A 6,291-nucleotide genomic window follows, 5' to 3' on the forward strand; every position below is an offset into this window, starting at 1 on the left:
AAACTTTGTGACATTAACAAGATGTCACAATGTTTTGAAAACACATTTTACTTTTAGTTGTGGTTGGTCCCAATCTTTTTTTTTATTTTTTAAAATTTTATTTTGAACTATAAAGAAGTGACATCTTAATAATTGTGAAAATATCAGGACAATTTATAATGTAAGTAACTAAGTATAACATAGTCTTAGCGCATAGAAATATATTTTTAAAAAGAGGCTAGCTCAAGCAAAATTGGTGAGTTTTGCCTCACCAAATTGACCAAACGAAATGTGTAATGTAGATAGAGCTATTTACTGTTTTTATATAGTTAGTACTTAGTAGAAATAAACTAATATTTAAACTAAAGAAAACAAAACCTGAACTAACCACACTCCAATGGACGTGTAACTTCAACTAGCCCAAAAACTTATAAAAGTCCACCATTCTAGGCAAAAGGGCAATAGAAAACCCTATTTATAGAAGGCAAATATTAGAGATACAAACTTTTTTGCAAAATTTTTTACATATTGATGAGTGGTTATTGATAAATATGTTGTAAAATAATTTATGATTATAGCGTTACTTATTAACGGAAGCATATTTTTTGTTTGTGAAGATTCCTTTAACCAATGCAAAAGATCTGTAGAGGAGGAAGTAAAAGATCCGTAGAGAAGGAAATGAGCAGAAGGCAAAACTCACCTACACATATTATTGCAACCTTAATTCTCCATCTTAGGCAAACATATTAGGCTGTAACACTTGATCAAGTCCTTGATTACTCCCTTACTAACCTTTCATACTATCTCTAACTTACTATTTATTATTAGCATAAATGCATGCATGTGTGGTTTTTCTTTGCTCTTTATGCTGTTTTCATTTTTATTTTTTAGAGTTTGAACTGTTCTGGTATCTCTCTTTCCTGTTAAGAATTTGCAAGTTTCAAAAGTAAAAAAGTTTCTATGCATTGCACATGTTCTATCAATTTATCATTACTCATTAGACGACTAGTCAATGGATAGTTTAAAATGAGTCCATTTTCAAATTCATAGAATCTATTTCTCACACATTGGGACCAAAGACTTGTGGCGTGCCAATTGAGCAAAACACAAATGAGTCATGCAACTGAGCAATGATAAAGATTTTACAAACCCACTAACGTTGTGTTTGGGATTTGAGAAAAAGTTAATTTATTTTACTTTTTAGCTTGATTAGTCAAGCGCCCCTTCTCTTCTAAGCCCCCAAGCCCATATTAGTGTTAGGCCCACCAATCATTAGACCCCCTCCAATTAAGACATTCAAACCCAACTCTCTTAAGCCCACATAAATAACCCATTAACCCATGCACTTAGGCCCAAAACACCACACACACACACACTAACCCACCAATGCACCAGCCCCATTTAGCCCATTTAAATCTCAAACCCAAGTGTTCATTTAGACTCATGCAAAATAAACCCACATCACACTAGGCTCAATCCGAAAATACATCAAATAAGCCCACTCACATAAAAACCTAAAACAAATAAACTTAAGCACAGACACATTTTAAACCCAATTCCAGTGGTATCTTCTTGGCTATATAAGCTCATTGGGTTGCAGGGTGGTACAACAGGCGGGATATGTTTCTTTGACAATATTTTTCCTGTCAGATGATGATCTTCACCATTTAACCTTGGGGCATTTCTTCCTTATACAGTTTCATGCACCTGCACAAGAATACGTCGATGTTTTCTCAGTAATCCAATTAGCCTATCTTCAATTCCAACCTCAACCAAAATAAGCTTAATCCGGATGTTAAACAAGCAATCCTGGGACATATAACTAGGAAAGTTCTTCCAGCAATACGAAATTTGTCCAATAAAAGCTGCAAATACCATCTCATTGCATCAAATTTTGTGGCAATTAGAAGCTACTATAACATCCAAAGAAAATAATGTGAAAGCCTCTAGCATACTTTTGAAATGCATGAAACTGCCATAATTTGAATTAGAGCTTCTAATTAATTTATTTATGTATTTATCTGTTTAATAATTTCTTATAGTAAGTAGACATAAAATGCGGCAGGGAAGTTGTTCTGATTTAAATTGCAGCAAGACCTTTTTTTCCTTTTAGGCAATACAACCATTGTCTTTGCAATTATCTACCCCATTAGTCCAAAATTCCAAACTAACCCAAACTAAGCAAGTACTTAAGAAATTAGGAACAAATAATAAGAATTGAAATCCAATAAAACCAGAAGGGATTAGAAGATGAAAACCATGGAGAAAAGTCCAAATAAAATAAATGCCGAAGAAACCCAACAAGTATTCATACCAAAAACAAAAGCTGGAGAAAATGGGTCTTTTTCCAAGTTGATTCACACCCAAGCTCAGCATTTTAAAAAAGGGGGAAAAATTAAGAACTTAATTGCATGAGTTAAGCCTATCAATTTCAACTCCCATTTACATATATTGTTAGAGTATGTTAGAATAGAGGTTTTTCAGAATTGAGACACAGAAAGAGAGAGCATAAGCAAATATTTTCATGGTTCAGGACAGCTACACCTATAATGGAAAACCTTTCACTACCTACATCTTTATTGTGTTAACTTGTAGTTTACAAAGAATCCAACAAACGGTATAAATAGGAATACATTACGTCCATTTTGAACACCTTAAAATCATGGTAGCTAGTGGTATTGCAAAATTACAGTAATCTACAGAATTATGATCTACTCTATTTATGATATTGCCAAATTGTATTCTAACATATATGTCTTCACCTCATTACATCAAACACAGAAATATCATTCAATGAAAAGAAATCCCAAGAAAAACAAAAGGGATAACGATGATGCATTGGGCTATGAGACCAAAAAAAAAAAAAAAAAAAACACCTTTAAAGGACAGTGGTTCTGCCACTGCTCTTATGTTTTGATTTAGGTAGAGACAACACTGCTAGCGACCATGTGAGGAGCCACTGACCATGAATGAGAGATTGAAGAGTGAGAAACCGTTGGCGACTGGTGAGTGCATGTATGAAGGGAATGAGGCCGATATACTCAACAAAAAAAATACAATGGTTGATTTGCATTAACTTTCTGCCAAAACAAATAGAAAGTTAACAAGAATTTGGCACAAATAACAAAAAAAAATTACAATCAAACAAGCAAATGATGTATATATGGTTGATTTGCATTAAATTTCCTTTGACCTTGTTCCCAATATAAGTTTATCAAAAGTGCTTAACTAAAATTTGTACAAGGTGGCAAAATGAAAATGGCATAGTAAGCTTCCACACTTGCACGTTTAAGAATCTAGTAACAACAATGACATTTTGACCAAAAAAAAAAAAACTGTGGCTGTCCTGTAAACAATCTTGTGGACAGGGAAGATTCATTTGTATTATGGGCTAACTTCTCAGACCAAAAATAAATAAATCAAGGTTACCACAGGCCTAATAGGAAACTACAGAGTCTATGTATTATGGGTTGCACTTAATGTAAACTATAAAGTTTAAATTGAAAAAAAGAAGTATACGTATGCCAAAGTAATGAATATATATATAACAACAAACATGACCTGTAATAGAAAGAATGACGATGACTTACCAATCCCAGGCCACCATCATTAGAATCCTTGCAATAAGAGTTACCAACTTACCATGAGCTATACATTCTCTATCTTTCAATCCTCGAAAGCTGTCCAACAAAAGCTGCAAGTATCAAATTGCATCATATTTTTTGACATTTAGAACTTAGAAACTACTATAACATAAAAAAAACAAATAATGTGAAAGCCTCTAGCATGCCTTCAACATGCATGAACCGGCCATAATCTGAATAGGAGTCTGAGTTTCTAATTTATTTATCTGTTTAATGATTGTTATGATAAATAGACATAAAATTTAGCAGGGCAATTACACTTTAGGATTCAAATTGCAGCAGGACCTTTGTTTTTGAAAGCCAAGTTTTCAAACTAACCCAAACTAAGCAAAGTACTTCAACAATTAAAAAAGTAAAAAAAAAAATTGAAATCCAACAAAACCAAAGATGATATATCATGGATAAAAATCCAAAAATAAACATAAAAGCTGAAGAAACACAATAAATATTCATAGCAAAAACAAAAGCTGAAGAAAATGGGTCTCTTTCCAAATTGACTCACTCCCAAGTAAAGCAAAAAAAAAAAAAAAAAAATCAAAAAAGAACATACCATTTCAAAAAAAGTAGAAAGTAGACTGAACAGAGAAAGCTCAAGTAAAAAGCCAAACTTCATTAAAACAATTTATACTGAAACATCTTCATAAGCACGTTGTAGGCAATCTGTCAAAAACAAAATTGCGTGATTTAAGCCTATCAATTCCAATCCTGTATTGTTAGAATATGTTTAACTAGAGCAGTATTGAGTCAAAAAAACTCACCATATCATTGGTGTCCTATAATCAATCTTGTGGACAAGGAAGAATGGAAGATTCATTTGCATCAGGGCCTACTTTCTGTGACCAAAGAAATTAAGGTTACCACAAGCCCAATAGGAAGTTAACACCCATCAACTAAGCTTTTAGTAGCACTGTGAGAGACCATTTCTAAGCTCGTTCCCAACTTTGTACCAATCCTGGAAGCCCATATGTGAAAACAAAAGGAAGATATATTTAGAGTGTAGAAGCTGTCAGCCTATATATAAAGGGCTGCACTAAAGTAAATTTTGAAGGCAAAATTGAAAACAAAAGACTTGTAAGAAAGAGAGATGATGATTACATGTACCTTGGAGCAAAATAATTGGTAAACTCCCAGACCTACAATGAGCCAAATATCCTTTTATCTTTGAATCCTCTTTGAGTGTGGTACATCATTGAGCTACCTTCACCACTAGGCCCAGCCCCATTGTAGTTATCATGGCTTCGCTTAATTTTGCTACCTTCTTTTACCACCATTGAATTGTCAAAATCATGTTGAGCATCTAAACCCTCGTAAGGACTGATGCTGCAGCTTTTGCTGTGGGGAGCCATCATTTCTCTGATATCTTCAATGTCTTGCTCGTATACCATTCGAAATCCACATTTCTTAACCTCTAAGCATGGGTTGTCACAATCTTCAAATCTAACTTCCATCTGAATGATCTTATTCTCTTCAATTTGACTCAATACTGCTCTAGGATTCTCATCAAAACATTCAAGGTGAAAATAGAGCAGCCAAAGGTGATGTGATCCAATCCGAGCAAACTTATAGCTAAAGATTGCCGATTCTGTACACTTACATGTTTATTGACTTCAATATGGCAACGAAGAAAACATAATTCCATGGAACAATTTTTTCTTGAACAAGGAAAGTGGCAAGAAAAAACAGCACACACAGCCATTCCCATCCACTTGTTACACATATGAGAAGGCACTGGTATATTCACATTTTCTTTAGGATGAATAACCTATGCAATCACCATCCTCCATACATTCTGATGTTTAAACCATCTCGGAATTTCACTTCCAGGAATAACAATACTAAGGGTCGCCACAGAATGTATTTCGGGTTCCTCATAGATTCCCTACACATAAACAAATAATGATGTTTAGAGTTTAGCAAGATAAAAATGTATAGAGAGAGAGAGAGAGAGAGACCTGAGTATCTCCAGATAGCATTCTTAAAAACATGTCACTCCAGCCTTGATTGCCAGCCAATTTGAAGCAATTGAATAGATAAAGAGGTGGCTGGCGTAATTTGTCTAATATTAATCTATTTGGTAATGTTTCCAATGAGTTACAACCTGCTACACCAACAAGCGAAGTGCTAGATGGAAGCGGTGGCAATGAACGAAGCCTCATGCAATCGTTCAAATCAATAGTCTTCAATTTAGATAATTGAATGATGCTCTCAGGAAGGCACTCAAATTTATTTCCACTTAGATTTAAAGTATATAAAGAGGATAAGCAACGGAAACTACTAGGGATTGATTGAAGATTGCAGTCTCTCAGATCCAATACCTTTAAATGGTCTAGATTTGGAGCCCAGACAAGAATAGAATTTAGGCTTTTGGAAAGCCGATACCCTGTTGGAATCCATATCTTTAAAAAGCGCATATCTCTAAGCAGGGATTCTATTGAATTTGGATTTGAAAGGTATAAGCTTAAAAAGTTCTTTGACTGTCTGTCAATTTTCAAACTGCTAGCTACATTAGATCTTCAAGCCACATGAAGCTAAAATTGTTGCCAGGAATATACACAAGATTTTTGCAATCACTTAAATTCACTGAATAAAAGTTTATCAAATGTTTAATTGAAGAGGGAAGTTCTATAATAGAAGTACCATCTAAGCGAAGAATCTATAACCTTTCTAT

At 34.0% G+C, this 6,291-nt stretch overlaps 1 long non-coding RNA gene across 1 annotated transcript; it reads right to left on the minus strand.

The window, feature by feature from the left end:
* Positions 1-2,833: 2,833 nt before the first annotated feature.
* LOC115987924 lies at positions 2,834-5,192 on the minus strand. Its single transcript, XR_004091250.1, has 4 exons — positions 4,725-5,192; positions 4,382-4,575; positions 3,570-3,673; positions 2,834-3,059 (listed from the first exon to the last, which is right to left on the minus strand). It is a non-coding gene; the product is annotated as an uncharacterized LOC115987924 (long non-coding RNA).
* Between the last annotated feature and the right edge of the window lie 1,099 nt (positions 5,193-6,291).

This window comes from Quercus lobata, chromosome 4 (genome assembly GCF_001633185.2).
Source record: "Quercus lobata isolate SW786 chromosome 4, ValleyOak3.0 Primary Assembly, whole genome shotgun sequence".
In the NCBI taxonomy this organism is placed as follows: Eukaryota; Viridiplantae; Streptophyta; class Magnoliopsida; order Fagales; family Fagaceae; genus Quercus; species Quercus lobata.